A 13,727-nucleotide genomic window follows, 5' to 3' on the forward strand; every position below is an offset into this window, starting at 1 on the left:
TTACTAATGGGCTGTGAATTGTGGTACAATGTGGAAACTGATTGATGATAACGACTCGTCATTACGGATCGAGATAGTGAAAGTCTTTCGCAACCGTTAAGCCACAACTACTCGCTTCATCCGTACGAGCTCTATGACCATTAATTACTGCCAGGTAGTTTCCGCTTGTTAATTACACAGCGCAAAGCTATCTTCGTTAGGGTCCTTATTTCTCGATCAAAAGTGCGACAAGCAGCAGTAGCGAAAGTTTCGGCGAAATTATCTTCTTGCGCTTTCAGCATGACTCACGATCGATACGCCATCAGTATCACCTACCTTCAAATTATATTACATATTCGCAAGAGGATTTTTAATCACCAAGCTATATTTATTATAATTTTAAACTTGATATATAAAATTAATATCATAAAGCATTTATAAAAAAAAAAAAAAAAAAAATGTTTCAAGTTTTTCGTATCTCGAAAAAATGTCTCAACTATATAAATTTTATAACCCTAGAATTATAAGATTTGAAAAAAATTTTTTTATTTTTATAATCTAATAATTTTTCTACGATATATTAATTATATATATATATATATATATTTATATAATTTTTTACATTAATTCCCTATAATCAATAATACAACAAAACAGTTTTCCATTCCGAAAAGATAATTAGTAAGCTTTAATTTCGTAAGGTCCATGTTTCCCGTTGATTACTTCCTTAAATGCTAGAAGACGCTTTCGAAGTTTTTTTTTTCTACCCTCCGCCGCCATGTTAAACCCGCTAAATGCACTCGCTTACAAGGCCGACTCGCCAGACACAAAGCTATCGATCGATCAAGACAAAACGATCGATCGAGGAAAGGGCGCAAATGGCAGGGCGCGATGCCGCTCTGCCTGCAGTCTCAATGGCAAACCGCCGCCGCATCGATTGTCAGCGAGATCATTTTTCACTCGATACGATCAGCGTGGCGAGAGGGTGAGGGGGGAAGAGGACGAGTCTCGGGGGAGCCCCACGAGACTTACGAGAGGCGCGCACCAAGTATTTTGCATATGAAAGACCGCCCCTCTCTTCTCCGCTTTCTACCGATACATAAACCGCTAAGTTTGTTGTCACGCGTGGCGTGATGCGACATGAGTGACAGCTCACGTTGCCGCACGAGTGCATTTCGCTTCTCAAACTCGTCGTCGGGCGGGGAAGGGCGGGAAAAGAATCACCTCGGTACACAACGGTGATGCATTCCGACGCGGGGTGTACGTTTCGCGGATGGATTTCTCGAGGATCGCGAGAGACGATTCGCAATCGATGTATGCGTGTTGTAATGTACGCGTATGTATGTGTGTGTTGTCGGATGCATCGTCGGAGAGCGTTACTCGAGGAGCGACGACACGAAACGCGTTGCAATTTGATCGATCGCGAATCTTGATCGTCGCGCACTGTTCGATTCTCGCTAACCCGACTCCCATTCTCGTCGAAACGTTCCTCAATCGTATCCGATTGAGAATCAATCGTATGTTACGTAACTCCGACTGTTAATTAAATAGAGAAGAGTTCCGTTAAGCTTTACCATTTCTACTTACGCCTCTCGGTATAATTGAACTTATAATCTGATTTGATCAAGTTTCAGAAACGCATAAATAAACGATAGAATTTTAATCCATTTCGTTTGCACGCCACAGGTTTTGTCTTATTGTTAGACAAAACATCAATAAGCTAGCATTCTTTACGTCCACTTTGATATTTATAATAATTTTGTTGCGCGATGTTTAAAAGTAAATGCGAAGAAAGGTATAGACTTTTGCTGAAAAGATTTATTCCAAATTCGTACGTCAAATATCATTCAATAGTTTCGAGATACATTACAAGAATCAAAGTCGCGCGTTCTAGGAGCGAGCATTACATAAATCTTTACGTAAGATTGCTCGAGCGAGGCTATAAATACGCTGAGAAGAAACAAGAGAGGAACGCTTAGTAATAAAAAGTCACTGCGCGTGCGCATTTCGGTTGATTTATGGGACACATTCTATGGCGTACGTCGCATAGTCTTCGTCGCGATCAATGACACAATAGATTCTCCTTTATCGCACGAAGTTTCCGTGAAAGAGGGCGAAAAAAAGGGAGGCGAGTGAACGCGCGCGCCGCGTCTCTCGCGACGTTAAATTCTGCTAAAGCGGAAACTGAAACTTCGCCGTTCACTCGCCGCAAATTGCAATTCCGGCAACGTCGACGAAGACGTCGGCGTCTCCGGGCAGATTCTCGCATCGCAGAATTACCTCGTCTCGATTTGTACGGAGATTAAAATCGGCACGTATGCCGCTGAAAAGTCAAAGCGAGGTTAGGTTAGGTCGTCGTTTCCCTCGCAACGTAACGCGAGATGAGCTTCGAGGGCGAAGGACACGCGGCACAACGGCGCCGTAAACGTGATTTAATAGCGATACACCACCGCGTTTTATACGCTCGCTACCGAGAATCGTCTTCTTCAAGGACCTCGCCGCATCCCGTTCGTATCGATGTTACGGCGCCGAGAGATTTTCTCGTAATAAGGTAAGGGTAAGGCAGAAGCGAGAAACGTCAAGATGCTAGTCTTATCTTTGTCGGGAGTTTATTTGTTCATTTCTATAGCTAGTTACTAACCGTCGTATAGCATTCCATTATGAGAGAGAGAGAGAGAGAGAGAGAGAGAGAGTGAGTGAGTGAACAGATAAGGATAAAACGTAAGAATAAATATAAAATTCTTCAATCTATATACAATGAAGAGTATGTTAAAGATCAGTGCGGGTACCTCCCTGTAATAAATGAGTTTTCCCCTCCACCCCGTTCGAGGGAAGATAGCTACGATACGTTGACGACGGCGGCAACTCCGACGAGAGTCCATCCCATGCCTGGGGCGTCGTATTAAGAATGCAATGTGAATGACGTGAAACGAATTCCTATGCAAAGCAAGAGCGAGCAGCGGGGTGGGATGGAAGGGAAATGGGAGAGGGGACGACGTTGATCCCGTCTAACTAGCGGCTCGCATCATTAACGGGTCTTGTTTGTTTTACAGTGTAGAAAGGACACGCCCATTTCCTCGTCATGCCGCTTAAATCCTTGGAAGCCAAGGTCTGTGAGCGGCCCTTCCCTGCCCTTCTCTTGATTCGCGCCGCCGCCGCCGCCGATCCCTCACACAAGCGGTGTCCCGTTTCGTCCGACGAAAGAAAGCAACGAGGCCGCTCGTCTCTATGGCGGTTACGTACGGAAATCGTGATTAATCGACGTTATCGCGAATCATATATTCGTATGACGTAATGAGATTAATGACGCGTTCGTTAAACCGCAGACTTCGTATCGCGCTTCGTTTCCTCGTCGTGGATATTCAACATCGGGAAAGCGATCGACTGCGCGCGCGAAACGTATTTCGAAATTTTCATCGTTATCTTTGACGTTACGCTTTTCGCTTGCCTTCCTTTGATGCGAAGGAGACACCCCGTATACGGCCAGCTACTCTTTCTCTCTCTCTCTCTCTCTCTCCCCCTCTTATCCTACCCGATGCGTATATGTTAACATATTCATGGTGTCATTACCGTCCTGTGAAACATGCAATTGGTAAACGTTTCTGCTGTCTTCTCTCTCCCTCTCTCTCTCTCTCTCTCCTCTCATAGACGATCGCGGCGCGCGCATCGCGCTTCCTTATGAATTATTACGAGCTTGTTTCGTGAAACGTCAATGCCGCGCGGCCGATGACAAAGTGCCCGGGCTCGTAAAGCTGCGAAACGCGCGCCCATAATGCCGCCGTTACGCCGACGAGCCTATCGTCTATACAGATCGCGATCGTAATCGCCGATCGATCTGCCCTTCGGCCGTAACTTCTCGTTCCCTCGCCTGGCGGCTAACGAGAAAATTGCGCCGGTGATGACTCCGCGCTCCTCCTTTCTCTTTGCCCTTACTTACTACTGTCTCGCTCCCCGATTTATTAATTATGCTCGCCAATTGCCAACAAGGCGCGGCCTGCAAACATCGAGTATCGCGATAAAACTTGCAAAAATTGCCAGATTTGAAGAATGTCAAGTGCGTATATTAAAAAAATTTGTAAGCCGAAAAGTTTTCCAGAACGTGTTAATTATATTTTATTGTCTATGTAAAAGAAGTACGAGCTATGCGCAGTAACAACATGGAAAATATTCTCGTAATTAAAATGATTATAATTTCACTTTAATCTAAAAGTTTTCCTTTACAGGATAAAGTCGAGGTATTAGATTAAAAAAAGCCAAATAAGAGTTTTGATATAAATACAGAAACGTAAATATATAGACATGTGTTTGGGGAAGTTGCTTTTAAATCATTTTTATATTTATCACGAAAAAAAAAAAACTCACTTTAATTACTAAATTATTTAAGGTGTATTTAACGAGAAACTTTTCTAAATGGTTTCCCCCCCCCCCTGTTTATGATCCTTAAAGCTTCGAATCCGCTCGATAGAGCATCGCGATATACCCCGCGGGTATTCTCGTTACATCGCAGCATCTTGATATCATTTCACGCGACTTTTCTTATCACGCAACTTCTTCCAATCTTCGTCATTCCATTTACTCTCACAAGAGAGTGAGAGGAAACATTGTTACTGCCAATCAGAAGTGAAATTAGAACGTCTCCGAGGACTCGATTCCCCATTTGCTTTATTTGCACTCGGTTGCATTATCTCGCGCGTATTACACGCTGACGTATCTCGCACAGTAAATCCCGCTCTTATTACGGACGTTCATTTTATAGACTTTCGAAGTTCTTGATGAGAGATCGAGAAGAAAAGAGAGAGAGAGGGAGAGAGAGAGAGAGAGAGAGAGAGAGAGAGAGAGAGAGAGAGAGAGAGAGAGAGAGAGAGAGAGAGACAAAAAGAACAATAGACACAAGACCTCGCGTATTGTCTCGTTCCTCGACAACATACACACTTTTCAACTTTATTTAACATCTTTCTTCGTAATATACAAGATCCTAAACGAGATGAAATAATTGTCTACGAATGTAATTTATTAGTTTGCGAGAGGATAACTTTTGCGGATGATTAATATGCCTGGATGGGTGATCGATTTCAGAGGTAAGGAATTTAAATATCGACGCACTCGCGCAAAATTTGTAATATTAAAGGGATAAGATATGACACGTCGTTTTGTACGATACGAGAACTTTGGCGAAATATAAATCAAAATGAATGATATCTATTTATTCATGAATGTATATAGGATTCTGAGAATTCCTCGATGTTACTAGGCAATTTCGATCGAGCCTCGGTAAGAGAGAAATTCGAAAATCCGAATGAGATTCATTCGGTAAGTAGGCCCACGAAAAGAAGGCGAGCGACGATTTTATTGACTAAGCGATTAAATGAATCGCCGCTGATTATATTAGGATACTTCATTTTCTCCAACTGTCTCGTGTTATCATCGACCACGCTCGTTCGTTTCTTTCGTATCGGTCCGGAATCCAATCTTCATGGATATTGCGTTTCGGCCATTACGTAAGATGGCAAGAAAGTGGGAGCGCTGCAGCAACGTTAAACCTAATTGGCAATAAATAATGCGGCGTGCGTGACAGGCAGATCGGTAATATCGATTGAACGGAGCGAACGGTTGCGTTTAGGCGGCGGCAGCGGCGGAGAAATTAATTACGTTCGCCAATTAATCCGCCCCGGGGATTTAGAGTCGAATTACGTAAACGCGATTGCGCGCGCGCGGATCCTCGACATCGCGGATCCTGATTCGCGGTCGCGCACGCAACTCGCCGCGTCCGGCTATTCGTTTTTCCCGTACGACCGCGCGGGCGGATTAAAACCGCGCATTCGGCGGAATATATACCGGTAACGCTTTTACCGGCTATTTCGAAATTAAGCCCCTTATTGTCGCGATCCGAATCGCCGTCTAATTGACGTGGAGTTTATTAAATTATCGGCGGTCAATTTATCATAAATAGCGTTTAAAGAGTCAAGATTCACCGTCACACGGATTCTCCGGCATGCAAAATTACAGACCGAAATCGCGCGTGCATCGTATCGCGATAAACTCTGACCGTTGTATCTCTCGCCTCTCTCTTCTTTTACGTATCGTTTTACGTTGTAATTAGCGACGCGACTGTGCGCTTTCCGTCCTTCCGTCCCCCCGCCCCCTCCCCCCCAAAAGCCCGCAACGTTTCATTGTTTACTTTGACAGTGCCGATGATTAATGTCCGCCAACTGTGTACGCGCGTCGCCGAGAAGTCCGGGTAAATGCGTTTAATTTAATTTGATATCGACCGCCTTCAAAGTGCAAGTCAATGTATAACTTTCGATCGCGCATCGCATATCCGAATAAAATTTTCGTATTTTTGCAAAAAGTCACACATATATATATATATATATATATATATATATATATATAATAGAATTTCTCGAATAATTAATTACGAATATTCGATGATTAAAATTGATGAGTATAATGTGTCGGATCCGCCATAAAGAAAGACCATAAAGTAGATAATTAATTACAACTTTTTGCGGTATAATAAATGCAATGTATTATCACGAGAATATGATATTAACTCGAATTTTTATCAAAAATTTCTTTCGATAAAAATAAAAATACTAACGATATATATATAAACTTAAAAGGTTTTAAACGCGATAAAACTTTTTTAACACACATACCATATTACATAGCTATTATACAACATAATAAATTTTATCTTAAAAAAGTTATTTATTATCTCAACATCACAATTTTCTCGTGATATATAAAGTAGTAAAGTATTTCTAAGAGTAAGATTGAGTATCAAAACAACTATCCCTTGTAGACCAAAGAAAAACCTATCGCGGATTGATCGAAGAATCCGTCTATAAATATCCGCTCATTTGAAATGCACACGCAACCCAATATATTTATTTTCATATGTTAATCGCGGTGTCTTACATAATGTTCTAGCATATATCGAATTAGATCTTTCTTGATCCGTTCGGAATTGAAAATCAAAATCTGCCGTCGATTGATATTTCGTCCCCCCGAACACTTGGTATCGTTTGATATTTCGACGCAAGATATATATATATTGTATATATGCGTACGATTAATATCGCCGTTTGTATACGCATTTCGAGTGTGCGAATGTGTGTCGGGGAAATTTGCCACGGTCCATCGTAATGCTTCGCCGAAATTAATGCATTGAACGGAATCTCGCGCCTCTCCCTCTCGTCTCGGATTTAATTAGAAAAATCGAGCAAATACGGAACACTTACCGCCATTAATATCGTCACCTGTGCGGCTTCGGCCATTAATCGTAGTAAGCTAAAGTCCCGGTTACGAGCGAGTTGAAGCGCGGCAACATCATCTCGTCTCATCCCACCGCAGCTCGGGAAGACCCTCCGAGAGAGGCCAAGCTGTGTTCTCGCAATTTGTTGCCAAATTTATTACTCGACTCGGGAAGATAAAAAAAGTAAAGATCGAGCTCTGCTTCGACGAAAAAAGGCGCCGCGCGGAATGATGTATCGTCCGGCGATCCTCTTATTACAACGTCTTCATTTCTTCATTATACGTAGTAGAGGACGCGTTCGCGCGAAATAATCTCTCATCGTCGAAATCGTTGATGGAAGAAGATTCAGTTTTAGACTAAAAAGCATCTAACGTTCGCAGCATCTAACTGCGATATCATTCATTAAATCTTTCATATCCGCATACGCGTATACGTGGATTGATTTTACAATGTTAATCTGAAACTGATTTTTCTTCAATTTCAAATTTCCTCAATCGTTGTAACATAATTATTTTATCGTATTTGGTATCGTATTTATTGCACTGTCACGTTATTTTATTGTATATTAACGTCCTCGGTGACGTTATCAAAGTCCTTTCATAGCGGACGTATAATTACACGACAATAATCGCGATCATTATGAAAATCCAAGCAACAAACAGCATTCGTTCTCATTTCATCGAAACGCCTGTGATGAAAGTATCGTGAATGTTTTTTCCTTTGGTTCGGCGTCGACGTCACGCGCATTTATATATCACTTTTCTAATAATACGTTTTTAATGGCTTCCACCGGCATGCACTTAATTGCCGCCATTTATCCCACCGCTATTATACGAATACTCTCTAATCCGTTTATTACCATTGGCTTTACTTTACTCTGTACAAAGTGGCCTTCATCACGGATGGATTAAAGCGAAACTTTCCTTTTATTAAACGCCGAATTAACGTCATCGCCCCGTAATTTCAATTCGCTGCACTCGCGTGCGGCGTGCCAGATGGGAGAACCGTGTAATTGGAAGTGCGCTCGCGCGCACGTTATTGCGATTTGAAATTATTACGACTTACAATTAGCCGATGACCGGGCCGTTTCCTGCGCCTTCGTCGCTCGCAGCTCTCGCCGTATCTCTCGAAATGTCAAGCGCACACGTGTGTTTGTCGCGTTTATATAAAGATCCCGCGGGAATATATATTTTTATCGATCGATGTATACGCGGATTTATTTTACTGCGCCCTTTTATCGTCGACAGTGACGGGCAATTGGCTGAAATTTCCATAAAAATTGCGTAAAGCGTTAAACTTCGCTCTCGCCGATCGTCAGGGCGCTCACTTTTTATTTCGCGCATCCGCTAAATTTATCGCATTCCTTAAAAACGCGTACCTCACCCTCCCCTTTATCTAACGGGATCGTCGGGTATCGAATCGTGAAAAAGACACGTCTCTCCTCTCATTTACATCGTTAATCTTGAAATATACGCTTCATCGCGGAGCCGCGCGACGTGCATTCGCGTCACGTTCGCCACCCATCGACTAACGAAACATTAAACCGTGACAAGGGGAACGGGGAGGGGGAGGGAGGGAGGGTTGGTGGGTACCTCTAGGAAAACACGAGAGCGTCTGTTAACACGGCGTAAAATTATGCTCGCGTCTCCCTCGCGTGCAATATTTCACGAGGCGCGTATATATGCGTGTATCTACATACGCTCCGGTGGTGCATACGTATACGTATCGCGCCTACCCTAACCGGGCCGAGCAGTCACGTAATTCTAAATGCGCTTAACTTGAAAGCGTTTATCTGTAACCGTATTATTACGGCCGGCGCTGTAATTCGTTTCGCTGTTTCTCCAAAGAGGATTTACTCGTCCCGGGAGTTCCGCGAGCGTTCGTCCGAAGTCGGATTCTCTAGCTTTCGGGTCCTTCTGCTGCAGCTGCAGCAGAATACTTTCGATACTAATCGCCGACGAGACGTCGGAGAAGGGAAAGAGAAAGAGGGTAAGGAAGAGGGGAGGATGCCTGTCAGATACAACGGCGCGATAAACGGCGACGACGCGGTCTTCGATCCTTATAGTCCGCGATATCGTTCAGCTTCTCGTACCTCCTCCCGCTCGCCCACGTTACTCTTTCACTCGGCCGAGATCTCGCGCCATAAATCACAGGGATTACAAAGCATCGACTGCCGGGGATTGCAGCTTGTTTTGGGTCCTCGGGGACGAGAACTTTGTATCGGCCGAGCGCGGTATAGAAAAATGAAACGCGCTTCATGCATTATTCAGATCCTCTTACCAGCCACTCCTCTTTCTCTTCCATCTTTCCTACCAGCATCTCGTATTCGCGAATAATACGGTCAAGGAGGAAGAGCGGTGATCATGAAAGTATAGGATGTGTGGCTGGTTTTTTCACTGATTTGTCCTTCTCCGCGATCAGAAATTATTTACACCGTCTGACATCCCATTTCTCTCGTAGAGGAATCTATGCTCGACGATAGATTTCTTTTTCGCCGCAGTCTCATTAGGACTTAAAGCGTAATCCGTGACTCCGCACGTCACGGCCAATCTCTCTTATGTCATCGGGACGTTGAATTCTCCGACTCTCTTGGTCCAAATCGTTAATCTATCGCACATATAATTTATATATTATTCATTAATATAATTATAATTTATTGTATATTAAATATATCTAAATTTGTACATTATTAGTATCTATGATATAATGATAATATATAGAATTGTATATTATTTCTGATATTATCTCTCGATTTATTACAATAGAAATGAGAATCTTTTGATGAATTATTTGTAGATAATTTTATAAACAAAAGAAATATATTTTTCTGCCGAGTTAAATTGAATAAAAAAATTAATCTAAATATGCATTTGTAAAACATAAAAAAATACTATTTTTCCATTTTTTTTTTTTTTTTTTTTTTTTAATTGAGGTGATTCCTGATGGATATTAATACTTACTTTAGACGACAAATCGCATTTTCGCGCTCGTGAGAATAATTGCGTTTGCCAGCGTCGCGACGCAATCAGTACTTCTTTTACTCCCAGATGTATTCTGTTGCGCTGGAATTTACTAAGCTTCGTCGGGCACGAGGCGTCCCATAATGCACTTTGTATGCAACTTTCGTAGTATTCGCAGTGCCGACACTTCATCATTTCCCAGACACTACATATAACTTGAGAGGCAACTAAGAAGGATACACGAACTGGGAAAGTATATGTGGTATAAACATGAACATGTAAGAGACGAAATGTATTTCCCGGAGAGAGAGAGAGAGAGAGAGAAATGAAGGATTTCGCGCGACGAAATTTATGTAACGCTCACTCGAATAGTTATCCGCTTTGCGTTTAATAAACGAATTGCGACGTATCAGTATAATAGAAATTGCTTTACATCCGTTACATAAATGAAAATTTTAATAATACTTCTTATTTACGATTATCGATTTGAGATATTGTTCTATGCGTCCATTAAGGGCATCATTTTTTTTCGATTCGTAGCTATTATGGATTCTAAAATGTACTGTATTTTCCAACCACGCATCTAATGGCCTCTAGTGAAATCCTGATATCTAATTAAAGTCTTTCACGACGAAGCATATTTTCTCTCTCTCTCTCTCTCTCTCTCTCTCTCTCTTTCTCTATCTCTTTGCCTATAGGTCCGAAGCATAATTTTATCGTAAATTAGTACTTTAAATATCTCCTGAATATACGCGTCATATATAACTCACGGCCGCCTCTTGTCGTATCTAATGGACTGTAGAAAATAACCCGTCTGGAATGAATTTACAGCGAACACCTATTCGGGACGGGGCGGCGTAAATTCAACATAGCCTTTCCCATTTAGGGCATAAAGTAAATTCGGCCCACACACCCTGTCTATAAATTCAACGATTCTCAGCGATTTACCCGTATATTTTCTCAACTGTACGGAAGTAAGAACGATGGATCTTCAGTCGACACGTTCCATCGCTAAACTGTCGATCGTGAGAGTTACAGTTCAACCAGCGAACCCGGCCATGTTTTACCGAGCTATAAAATATTTTACGTGCCCCTCTTGCGCGCTCTCACTCGCGGACCCACTCAGATTGCAGCGTAGCGGACTCGTATACCTGGTTAAAGCTCGGGGCTTGACGAGTAAGCGCCTATGATTTAACGCCGACAAGTACTATGATTTTTCTCATTATCCACGCCGTCGTCAGTCCCCGCCGGTCATCTCGGAGGACTCACGGGCCTCCGAACTCGATCCTGTGTACCATATAGTCTATGGTTCACGGATAAGGATCCGGTAGAGAAGCGCGATGTGGGACCCGCTCCGCGGGACGTTGGCTCCGTCACCGGGACAACCAGATCTGTCCCGGTGATTATTGGCTTAATAATGGGGGACGAAAGGAGAGTTTCGTGCTCGATATACCTGTCGCTCAGGAATGTGCGTCGCGATGAGTGAGATGGCCGCGATTCGTCCGAAATGAGATCAGAATTTCCGACAATTCGTTACGTAAAACCCTCCCTTGGGCTTCTTCTTTTTTTTTTTTTTTTTCGCTTTATCATCGACGCGTCATCCTTTGTCGTCGTGTCTTTCGTCCAAATCCAATTTTTGGAGGTCCATTTCGGAAAAAAACCTAAGTCGTATGAAAGTGTCTTTTATCAAGCTGAGTTATATAAATATCTTGATAACAAAGATATCGGAGCAACAAATTTTTCTACTCAACTTACCATAAATATATAAATGCGCGACGTATTATTTTTGACATTTTTGAACGAGTAAACATTCGATATCTTATATATTTTTATAGTAAAATTATATGCCTATTAATTTGGCGACATTTGAAAGGCTGATAAAGGTTTACTCTCCTGGACTGCATTCTATTCGCGCGCATTATCCAGCAAATATCGGAGGTGTAGCCTTAAACGCCGGGCTCTCCGCAAATCAGCCTGACTGTTATTAAATTTTCGTATGCACGTTATCGGGGTATCTACGATATCTACGCCGGAGAGGATAGGTGGGGCCAGTGGAAGAAGGGCGGAAAGAGAGAGAGAGAGAGAGAGAGAGCGAAATTGGGTTAAAACGGCCAGGTGGATAATATTGCCGACTTGTTCATACAGTTACCAACACATGGCGCTGTTAATCACATCGAATTACAACACATGCAAGCAATGCGTTTTGAGATACGCGAATCTAGTTAGTCCGCCGTTGGTGTTAATGGACGGCACGCGGAACTAGGAAGATTGGGGGATACATCGTTTCGGGCGCAAATTGAACGCCGTGTACTCTCCATCGTTTACTACGAACGAAGGTCGTATCGCGTTTTCGTTCTCGCACGTGCCCGAAAAATACGTATCGCAAAAATGATGATGCACGATCGCGGCTTATTGGCTTTTGGGACATTTCGGATACAGCGTTGCGTTATCTATCTCGTCCCTCCTTCTCCCCAACTCACTCTCTAAAATTTGACCATCAAAAGATAGCAACGATAGGAACATTTACAGGTCAAAAATTAATTTTTTTACGGGCGAACTGCGAATGGCATCGATGTTGCGATGTTATGTTCTTTAAATGCAATACAATGTCACGAAAAAAAACCATTTTTAAATCGCAATTTCTACCTTATAGCGATGATTAAATTTTTATACGAGTCGATTAGTTGCGGTAAAATAACATACGAAAACTTTTTTTACATCAATCATTTAATATATATGTTTTAATACAACACATAAATTTAATGGCGAAATCATTGATCGTTTATTTTCTTACACCGCTAATTGGATTGGCTTTAATTCCCGGGTTTTAATTTAGTCAATTTTTATTCGTTGTAATAGAGAAAATAAATACAAGGAGCAAAACAGGTTTATCTCTCCGGAATACCTTTTAAGAATAGAAATCCACTTCCCCTTCTTTTCTAAGAAAGGGGTCGCGTTTAAAGGGTTTCTCCGGAACATCTTGTCACCCCGTATACTCGCGCTTACAATCGTCTGAGCGATTAAAGGCGCAGTCCTAGGCATCAGTGAACTCCTTTTTGTCGTTTGCTGCTCCCAGACAATAAACACATGCTACCTGGCAAGTTATCTTCATCGACTCGACCGACGAGAATTCACGGAAACGAAACGCGCGTACGTACATCCCTTAAGCTCTCAATGTAGGACTAATCAGATGAGATCTAATCGTTGATCCGCTCGGGCGATATTTGTGCCCCGTAAGAGGAATGTCGCCGGCAGAATTGAAAAAAGGGCGGTTAATAGACGACGACGGTACGGGGACGGCAGGGTGTGACGGGGGAAGGAAAAGTAAAGAAAAAAAAAAAGAGAAAGAAACGCGAGTGAGAGAGGAGAGAAAGATAGAGTGGAAGGGTGGGATTAGGGCTTAACTCGCCGGAGCGTTGTCGCTGTCGCGCGGGGGATACGTCTCGAGATTTCCTCGGCTTGTTTAAAAGGCCGTGGGACGACGTTGAATCGCCATTGTACGCGACGCACGTGTGCGTTTCACATACACG

The sequence above is a fragment of the Polyergus mexicanus genome, unplaced genomic scaffold (assembly GCF_030449975.1).
Source record: "Polyergus mexicanus isolate NDT 795.1 unplaced genomic scaffold, iyPolMexi1.0 SCAF_9, whole genome shotgun sequence".
NCBI classification, from domain to species: domain Eukaryota; kingdom Metazoa; phylum Arthropoda; class Insecta; order Hymenoptera; family Formicidae; genus Polyergus; species Polyergus mexicanus.